A 10,873-nucleotide genomic window follows, 5' to 3' on the forward strand; every position below is an offset into this window, starting at 1 on the left:
AGATTCAGAGATAGTCTGGTGAAGAAACCCCAGGACTTGCTGATCTATCCTTCACCAATTCTTGAATTCTGGGTTCTCGACAATGTTGCCATTTGCATCTGCAATTGAAATAGGAGGTGAAGCTCCTTCAACGAATTTCATTAAATCATACCCGTGCAGAACTGGGATGATTGCTCCCTTCCACATTTGATAGTTGCTGCTGCTCAATCTCGGATGGATTGAGATTCCGGGTGGGATGGCGACGGGGACTTGTCCCACAGTTGCAATGCAGGTTCCTGCGATGGATCCAATAGGTGTGGAGACGGTGGAGCTTTCCATTGTCGGCTTAATTTCCGAACCTGGCTCTGATACCATGAAAGATTCTGACCACGCCGTATGCCGCAGAGCGAACAGAGAAGAAGAGAGATGGAGAGAAGAGAAGAGGGAAGAAGATGTGAAGAGGCTAGAGAGGGGAGAGAGAGAGAGAGGAACAAGACACCCACACAAGCGATTCAATGATCGTTGTATTCCCCACACTTATCATCTAACATTGGTGGTTTATTTATACGTTTATGAGTAGCTAAATATAGCAATGTATATATATATCCGTTGTGGCTGTTACAACGGATATATATTCGAAATACAGTCTAAAGATCTTGACCGTTATCGTGATTGGGGTGCACCGATCCAACGGTTGGATCAGTGCCGTGGACCTTTCAGTATAACGGTACAATAGAAATCTAATCCTGACCGTTGGATCCTGTTCTATGTTTAATCCTAACTATATTTCATCCTATCTATGTTTGGACTTATATGATTCCTAATATATATTCTCTAACGAGTATAAATATAACATCAATCATTACTAATCTAATCTTGTTTAGAGTCCTATCCAGCTGCTTCGTCTCCGCGAGTCTGCGACTCATCATTACATCTCCCTCCCTCTCTCTCTCGCTCTCCCTCTCTCTCTCTCACTCTCGCTTTCTCTCTCGATCACTCCATCTCCCTCCCTCTCTCTCTCTCACTCACTCTCTCTTTCTCTCTCGATCACTCCATCTCCCTCCCTCTCTCTCTCTCACTCTCTCTTTCTCTTTCGATCACTCCGTCCCTCTCTCTCTCTTTCTCTCTCTCTCTCTCTTGATCACTCCCTCTCCCCTCTCTCTCTCTCTCTCGATCACTCCCTCTCTCTCCCCTCCTCTCTCTCTCGATCGATCCCTCTCCCTCCCCCTTTCTCTCTCTATCCCTCCCCACGCCTTTCTCTCTCGATCACTCCCCTCTCTCTCTCTCTCTTGATCACTCTCTCTCCCCTCTCTCTCTCTCTCATTGCTCTCTCTCTCTCCCCTCCTCTCTATCTCGATGAATCCCTCTCCCTCCCCTTTCTCCCTCGATCACTCCCTCTCTCTCTCGCTCTCTCTCTCTCTCTCTCGATCTCTCGATCACTCCATCTCTCTCTCCAACACTCTCTCTCTATCTCGATCACTCTCTCCGTCTCTATCTCGACCAGTCCCTCCCTCTCTCTCTCTCTCCCTCGACCACTCTCTCCCTCTCTCTCTCTCTCGGTCGATCTCTCCCTCTCTCTCTCTCGATCTGGATCACTCACTCTCTCTCTGTCTCAAGATCACTCCCTCTCTCTCTCTCTCGATCACTCCCTCTCTCTCTCTCTCTGTCTCTCGATAACTCCCTCTCCCTCTCTCTCTCTCTCTGCCGATCGCTCTCTCTCTCTCTCTCTGCCGATCGCTCCCTCTCTCTCTCTCGATAACTCCCTCTCTCTCTCTCTCTACCGATCGCTCCCTCTCTCTCTCTCTCTCTCGATAACTCCCTCTCTCTCTCTCTCTCTGTCGATCGCTCCCTCTCTCCGTCTTATGCTCTCTCCATCACTCTCTCCGTCTCATGCTCTCTCTCTCTCTGCCGATCTCTCCCTCTCTCCATCACTCTCTCCGTCTCATGCTCTCTCCATCACTCTCTCCATCTCATGCTCTCTCTCTCTCTCTCTCTCTCTCTGCCGATCACTCCCTCTCTCCATCACTCTTTCCGTCTCATGCTCTCTCCATCACTCTCTCCGTCTCATGCTCTCTCTCTCTCTCTCTCTCTCTCTCTCTCTCGCGATCTCGATCGACCGATCGCTCCCTCTCTCTCGATCGCGCCCTCTCTCTCGATAACTCCCTCTGCCTCTCTCTTCCTCTTTCGCTCTCTATCTCGATCACTCCCTCTCCTTCACTGTCTCCCCCCCTCTCTTTTTCCTTTTCTCCCTCCCTCTCTCGATCACTGCCTCTCCTTCTTCTTGAGAATTGTCGGTATCCATAGATTGGAAATGAATGATAAAGAGAAGATAGACAACGCAGGGAGGAGGAAGAACGAAGAAGAAAGGGCAGAATCTTATTTCGTATTTCTCGGACCTTATCAGTAATACATCGTTGTCTATTTATAGGGAGGAGTAAGTACGGCGATTTATATTCGTTACAACAGCTAGCTTGAAGTTTTAATCTGAGCTGTTACAATGAATCTCAACGGCTAGTGTTGGTTTAATCTGGGCGATTGATCACGTGCCTTGCTTGCTGATTGCTGATGTGGCATCGCTGACTTGTTATCCTGAATCCATACCCCCCACCCCACCCCCCATGCTCAGCGGCGGCGAGCAGAAGTTGAGCTTGTCTCGACAAGTTGCTCGTTACTAGAGATGAACTGGATAAGTAGAGAGCGAGCGGCGACCTGTTCAGGAACGAAATGAGAGTCAATTTCAATGTGTTTCATGCATGCATGGAAGACAGGGTTGGCAGCTAAGTATGTGGCCCCGATGTTGTCGTACCAGACACTAGGGGTAGACGTGGGGAAAGCTGAATCTCTTGGAGAAGAGACTGAAGCCAGACGAGTTCAGCAGAGGCATTTGCTCGAGCCTTGTATTCAGCTTCAGTGCTGGAGCGTGCAACGGTAGGTTGCTTCCTAGAGCTCCAGGAGATGAGGTTACGGTCGAGATAAACGAGAAAGTACGGGCGGAATGTTGGTCAGTTGAATCACCAGCCCAATCTGCATCACTAAAGGCGTGAAGGCAAAAGTCAAGAAGAATTGTGAATGAAGAGACCATGGAGAATGGTGCATTTGAGATTATGCGGCAAGTGTTTTACAGCTTGCCAATCTGCGGAATTGGGAGCATGCATCTTCATGCAAGCTGTGTTGATGGCAAAAGCAATGTTAGGGCGAGTCAGTGTAAGATACTGAAGAGAGCCAACAATTTGCCGATAAAGAGTGGGATCAACATACGCAGTGGATTCAGTGAGAGGGACAGAAAACAGTGCTAGCAGTATACTAAGGTTTGCATTGGGCCATATTGGAATGACAGAGAACTCTCGCGAGATACTTGGATTGAGAAAGAAGGCATCCAGTAGGAGAGTGTATGAGTTCAATCCCGAGAAAGTACGTAGTAGGGCCTAAGTCTTTAGTTGCAAATTCAAAGTGGAAATGAGAAACAACGGAGGAGATGGCAGATGGAGTGGGGGAGAAAAGCATAATGTCATCTAAAAAATGGTAAAAAAACAGAGTACGCAGGGGAAAGTTGATAGAAGATGGAAGTATCGATTTAAGATCCAGAGAAACCAAGTCTAACTAGGAAATTGCTAAGCCAATTTAACCAGGCGCGAGGGGATTGTTTGAGGTCGTTGGTAGATTTTTTGAGAAGGTAGACACGATCGGGGGAATTTGGGTCACACAAACCAGGGGCTGCTCCATATAGATGGTATCATGGAGGTCCCCATGGAGAAAAACGTTGGACACATCAAATTGATGGATAGCCCAATGGTTACTAACACCAATAGAGAGCAGCAAGAATATGGCAGTATGTTTAATGAGTGGGGTAAAAATTTCCATATAATCAAAGCCCTATTATTGGTTGAAGCATTTGGCTACAAGGAGGGCTTTGTATTTATCAATTGCACTAGAAGGTTTATATTTGAGGCGATGAACCCACTTGCAGCCACTGATGTGGGAGTTCGGATGGCGAGGAACTAAATCCCATGTATGGTTATGCATGAGAGCCTGAAATTCTAAGTTCCTGGCATGCATCCAATTGCGATCTTTAGATGCAAGGGGAAAAAAATTAGGTTAAGTGAGAGGAGAAACGCGAGAGAGCAGACAATGTGGCAGAGAATGGCGGATGTGAGAAGGGAATAGATGGTTTGACTTGGTGAGTGTGAAGTTCGTTGGAGGGGATGATGAAGAGAAGGTGGGAACATCTGGGAGATAAATATCACAAAGAGGTTGGACTTTAAGGATCTCATTAGGCATCCGATAGTGATCGAGCATGGGGAGGATGGATGGGAAGAGAGGGCCTCGTGGCAGTGACAAAGAAGAGGGCGATGAAGGTGAAGATGGTGAGGGAGGAGGAGTTTGAGTAGAAATGGCGGAGTGTGATGGAGCAGAAACAGGAACGAGTAAGGGAGCCAATTCCTCAGGAGAGGAAGGAGGGGGTCGGGTAGAGAAGTTGGTTGAAGAGGTATGGTATGGAAAGGAACCAAGAATACATGCTTGAGAATTATTAGAGGAATAAAACAGAAAAGAATCTTCGAATAAAATAACATGTCAAGAAATGAAGAACTTGCCTATTAGTAAAGAGAAGCACTTGTAACCACAATGGAAAGTACCATAACCCAAAAATACACTCCTTTCAAAGCGGGTGTCGAGATTGTGCTTAATGCAAGGTCTTAAATATGGATAGCAAAACAACCGGAAGTTTTGAGAAAATAGTAGTTAGGTGAACACTGAAATAAAATCTCACAAGGAGAGCGATGTTTGACCACCGACGTGGGTATGCGATTGATCAAATAAGCAGCAGTAACCACTGCTTCATCCCAAAAGGTTTTGGGCAGTTGTGCATGATGGAGTAAGGCAAGGCCAGTTTCAACTACAGAGCAATGTTTGCGCTCAGCGGTACCATTTTGTTAAAGGGTGTGAGGGCAAGACACCCTGTGAACGATACCCTGAGACTATAGATAAGTGTATATTGACTGGTATTCCCCACCCAGGCTGATTGAAGATATTTGATTTTGGAAGAGAATTGATTTTTGACTTGTTTCTGAAAGTTCTGAAAATGTTGAAATAGGTCCCTTTTCTGTTTTTTAGAGGATAAAGTCAGGTATAACGACTGAAATCATCCACGAATACAAAGTAATAGAAATATGCTGAATGTGATAAAAGAGGGGTGGGACCCCAAAGATCTGAGTGAAAAATTTCAAGATGACAGGTAGAAAAATTTCTAGTAGGTGAAACAAGCAATTTATGTGATTTTGAAATGTTGCAAGCATCACAGATTAACTGTTGTTGAAGAATGGGAAGTAGGAAGTCTAAACTTGTGTAAAATGGTAGTTAACATCTTAAGCCACAAATGCCAACGTGCTGAAGAAGACTGTTCCACTATGTTTACAAACTTGGTCGGCGACAGCTCCATGTAGTAGAGACCAACTCTAGTTGTTCCGTGGATAAGTACTTGATTGGTGGCTTTGGTCTTCACAATACAATGTGGAGCATGAAACTCAACATAGATGTCATGATCAGAAGTTAATTTTTGAATAGATAGAAATTTTTTCATAACCTCTAGGACATGTAGGATGTGTTTAAGAGAAAGGGTTTGGCCAGATGTTGCAATTTTTGGGGATCCAATAGTAGGGATGTTCAAACCTGCACCATTTCATATCTGAAGATGATCGCTGCCTTGATACGGTTGTGGCTGGTGAAGTATGGTGCTATCAGCTATAATATGATGGGTTGCCCCGCTATCAGGATACCACCCTTGAGTTGCAACGGTGTAGGCTTGATGAGGCTGTTCACTTTTGTGGTCAGATGGCTTGGAGAGCCTAATGAATTCCAGACATTCAAGAGCTCGATGTCCATTGGAACATACCTGGCAGCGGGGTTGAAACTGTTGATTTCTTCCCCTGCCTCTTCCTTGAGTGTAGTTAACATTGTAGTCCCGTCTGTAATCGTACCTTCTAGGGTAATAATCTTGTCGAATACCAGGATCAGACTATTGGAAGACATATTGCTGGAAGGAGACAGGTATGACTGTCTCTTGGCTGCATTGGCCAATAAAGGGAACCCACCATTGATTACTTTTTGATGATGCATCAAATATGCATCATGAGCTTTCAAATTTCCAACAATATTCTCAAAGGCCATGTGGTCGACAATTTGTGAATATGCTAATATAATAACAAATGATGCGTATTCTGTATCTAATCCTTGTAAGAAATTGAATATGGTTGTTGTCTTGTTTTCTGAATACTTTTAGAGCCTCAACAAGCGACCAGAAGTGCTTCACGTACTCATCAGATGTCATTGACCCTTGTCCCACATTATGAAACTGCCGATGTAGTTCCATGACTCGGGACTGAAGTCTGCTGACAAACGTAGCTTCCAAACATTTCCAAAGCTTGTCTTGAAGACTTGGCTTTCATGACACATGGAAGAATGACTTCAGATAAGGTGGATTGAAGGAATCCGAGTACGTGTTGTTCAATCATGCAGCATATTTTGAACTCGGGATTTTCAACCAAGTTTCCTCGTTGAACTGTAATCCATGTGGGAGGAGATGGACCATCTATGAATTTGTGTTTATCATACCCTTTTAGAAGTGGCTGAGCGATGCCTTTCCAAGACTGGTAGTTGTCTGCATGTAGCTTTGTTGACACAATCATGCCTGGAGGAATGACAAATTGAACTTGCCCGAAGCTCATTGTACTGAATGGGCTGGTCCAACTAGAGGCGAGCTTCTCGTCTAGTGTAGATGATGCTCTGATACCATGTTGAGAATTGTATGTATCTATATATTGCTGATGAATGATAAAGAGAAGATAGATAAGGCAGGGAGAAGGAAGAAGAGCAAGAATAGAAAGAACAAAGAAGAAAATGTGGAATCTTATTTTGTATTTCTCCTACGTTATCAGTAATACATCGTTGTCTAGTTATAGGGTTGAGTGAGTACGACAATTCATAGCCGTTACAACAGCTAGCATGAAGTTTTAATCTGAATGTTTATAATGAATCTCAACAGCTATTGTTGGTTTAATCTGGACGCTTGATCACGTTCCTTGCTTGCTGATGTAGTGTTCCAGTTAAGTAGCATCCGATTGGTTGCCCGTGTTGCTGACTCGCTATCGTCAATACTTCTCCCTCTCTCCTCTCTCTCTCTCTCTCTCGGTCAGTTCCTCTTCTTGTCCCTATCTCTCTCTCTTTCTCGATCACTCCCTCTCCTTCTCCCTCTTGCCTCCTTTTTCCCCTCTCCTTCGCCCTCTCTCTTTCTCTCATTCACTCCCTCTCCTTCTACTTCTCTCCCTCTCTTTCTTGATCGCTCTTTCTCCCTCTGTCTCTCTCTCTCTCTCTCTCTCTCTCTCTCTCTCGATCGCTCCCTCTCTTCTCCCTCTATATCTCTCTCTCGCTCGATTGCTCCTTCTCTATCTACTGCTGCCTCTCTCTCCCTCTCCGGTACCGCTCCCTCTTTAAATAGAAGATGGAACCATAGTTATCAGTGAAATATTGGGATACAAGTCATTATTGATTGCAGATGATGGAATAAAATTGGCGTAGGAAAATGATTCTACGTGCCTTTTAACATGTAGTTGTCCGTCAAGTTACAGAAACTTGATGGAGCTGGAGGTGTTTTCATTGTTTGACTAGTTTCTAGTGGTATGCCATGTGAAACAATAGTGATATAGAAATTTGGATACTGGTATGTTCAGGTTTGCAAAATATTTAGATATGGTTGATAATTTAAACAACTGTCTATGCATAAAATAGGGACAAATGAGTCATCAAAGAAAAAATATGCTCAAAAAACAATGTCTACCGAGAACTATTATTAGAACATTCAATTAGAGTAGAATCAAAGAACTTCAAGCTAATTACAGAAAAGTTCAAGTCATAAGCCACTCATAATGTGCATCACCATATTTGATCATCATCTTCTCCATTTCCTTAACATCACCGTCTACCGTAATCTCAATCTACCACATGTATCAACAATTTCAGTCTTTATCTTATCACTTTTGTATCGTGTAAAACCTTAAATCATAAAGTCTATCATCCTCTTATTCGTCTCATAACTACCTATCCATTCTTCCATCACATCGATGAGTTAGATCATTATCATTTTTTCTTCAACCATTTTATTTCACCATCATCCTCCACATTCAGTCATCCATCCCATCATCACGTCTTCTTATTCATCTTGTACCCCCATCGTCAGTTAACATCTTTATCTATCTCATTCTCTCGTTGCAATTGTTATCTCCATGTCATGCCATCTATTCATCCGTATTAAATAATTATTATTGACATTATTATTCTTATAATCACTATTAGATAATTTTTTTCACCCTCTCACCGCCTTGTTCATCACATCACAATCTCCTATTTTTACTACCCTCTCTTTAATTATTGATTAAATAGTATTTTAATTATGATACATGTTCTCTCTGGAGATTGCCCTCACTCTTCAATAAACAGTTAAATTATTTTATGAGTTAAGGTCTATAAAATATTATTGATTAAGTCAAATAGCAATAACATAATCTTCTTTAATTTAAACATTTAATACAAATTTATTCAAAAATAATAAGTAATTTTAAATAAATACCATTGTCAGACCATCAACACCGCTAGGTGATAATTGATATGGTATGCATAAGTGGAGTAGAGTAGATGAAATAGAGATTGCCTATAATTGTAATACACATTATGATGGACTCACACCTACTAGTTGTGGAGGGATGGCGAGTGATGATAATTTACCATCACAAGTGGGAGACAGATGGAGGCAGATATCCACTGACAAGCCACAAAGTGGGGGGCGAGATGTGTGATAATAGAAACGTAGGGAAAACGATGAAGACATGAATTTTTTAAAAAGACAAAGATCACACAAACCTCATCATCACTTAATCAATAGCCAAACGGGATATTTTTCTTTGTGTTTCCCTATCTGAATGTCATCCCTTGAATCCTTGACTCTTGGAAAAGAACAGACCCGAACAAGATTTTGAATGATCTAATCACTACGCAAATCCTAATTAGAAAAGATAGTTGATGGCCTTTTTTAACAATGATAAAGGGTTCTATATATAGATCCAGAGTGATGGATGCATGGTTCGGGGAAAGATAGACCTACATGAAAAGTTTCAACATGAAACTCCTTCGACATCTATAGATATCACCATTTCAATTGGGTGCAATCTGAGCCATTAAATTTTCTATCTTCCCTCATTTTCTGACCCCTGCCATTCATTGGGAAATTTTCCACCAAGACACACATTTAAGTTAGAATAAAAATTGAAATATTTATTAAACATATTTAAATAGTTTTAAGATTATAGTTTCCCATTTAAAAATAGTTATTTTTTGGATCTAGTGTCAAAAGGTTCAATTAAAATACAAGCATTCTTGAATAATGTCAACATCATTTTAAACATATTTTAACCACCTCAAATAAACTTTAAATAAACATTTTTAGACATTTCAGTTACTTTATTCACGAAATTAGTGTTAGAAAATTATCTTAAAATACTTCAGAAGCAAGAAAAATATGAAACTCATTCTTAAGTTGCAATAATTAAGTTTGAACGTTGAAAACATTCATTTATGAACGTACTAATCAAAATAAGCATGTAAATTGCATAAATGTATCACCAAAAAAGCCTGATATTTATGAATATCTGTTGTCATATAGGAATAATTATTCATCAATGCAAAAGTCTGGATTAGTGTGGGTATGTTTAATCAATAAATGATAGTATGTCATTTATTCAGTACTATTGAGTAATTGGGATTATTAGAGAACTTGCTTTCAAATTTTCACAATACCATTCCAAAGATTCAATCCATCTTCTCCCTCAAGTCAAGGTACACTTATAATAAGTTGGCGAGTTGCATATTGAATCCTCAATCACTTTTGTGTACTTTTTTTAATATTGAGTTAGGACATATTTGAATCCCCATTTCTATGCCAAAGATGAAGTGTTATATTAAAAAAATACGCCTATAATCCTGCATGCGGAAAGTTTTGAAGATGAAACATGCACTCCTAATGTCGTTGCTTAAGTAGCTCATATTGTATCTAAATTAATCCAAACGTCTTTGTAAAAAGGCACACCTCGGATTTTATTTTTAATTACACCTAGCGGAGTGTTTTGCTCCGTCAAAATTTCATTGGGGTTTTTCTTAAATATTGATATCCAATGATTTAAGAAGTGATGTTATGATGAAGACTTTTGAAAATAAAGCTCCACTCAGCCGCGGGCACATGATTATGTAACTCGATGATAGCAAAAACGGGGTGTAATTTTGTCGTTGTTATTTTCGCTTCGATCAAATAAAATTTTTATTCTGTAAACTTACTCAGATATGTATAGTGTTGAGTAAGGTCGTCTCCGCAGGGATTGGCACTTAGAGCTAGAATTTAACTAGTGAGTAGAAAGGTCAACAAACACCACTAGGTGTTTGTTTTAATCTCTAAATAAAGGTAAAGAAGAATTTAAAGATGATTTATCAATGAAGTGCTCTTTACAGATTTTATTTCGACCTCAGATTTTATATATGGGCAGAATAAGTAGATTACTGGTCGAATTATAGGAGAAAAGTAAGAGTCAAATACTGAATTAAACGTGTTTGATGAAATGTTTAAAAGAGCATTTGAGATTTTTATGAATTTTTACTAAGGAACGAGATAGAATGTTTAAGTCTTTTATCTCAAGGAATATGTAAAGTAGGAACAATATCTTTCCATATTTTATAGAGATTTTTAATTGGTCAATAAGTATTTTAAAGATTTTTAAAAGATCGAATTCAAAGAACTTGCATTCAAGTGCTTGAAGAAATGTCTGACAAAGTTTTCGGAATTTTTTTTGTGTTTTTA

Source organism: Wolffia australiana, chromosome 6, assembly GCF_029677425.1.
Source record: "Wolffia australiana isolate 7733 chromosome 6, ASM2967742v1".
In the NCBI taxonomy this organism is placed as follows: domain Eukaryota; kingdom Viridiplantae; phylum Streptophyta; class Magnoliopsida; order Alismatales; family Araceae; genus Wolffia; species Wolffia australiana.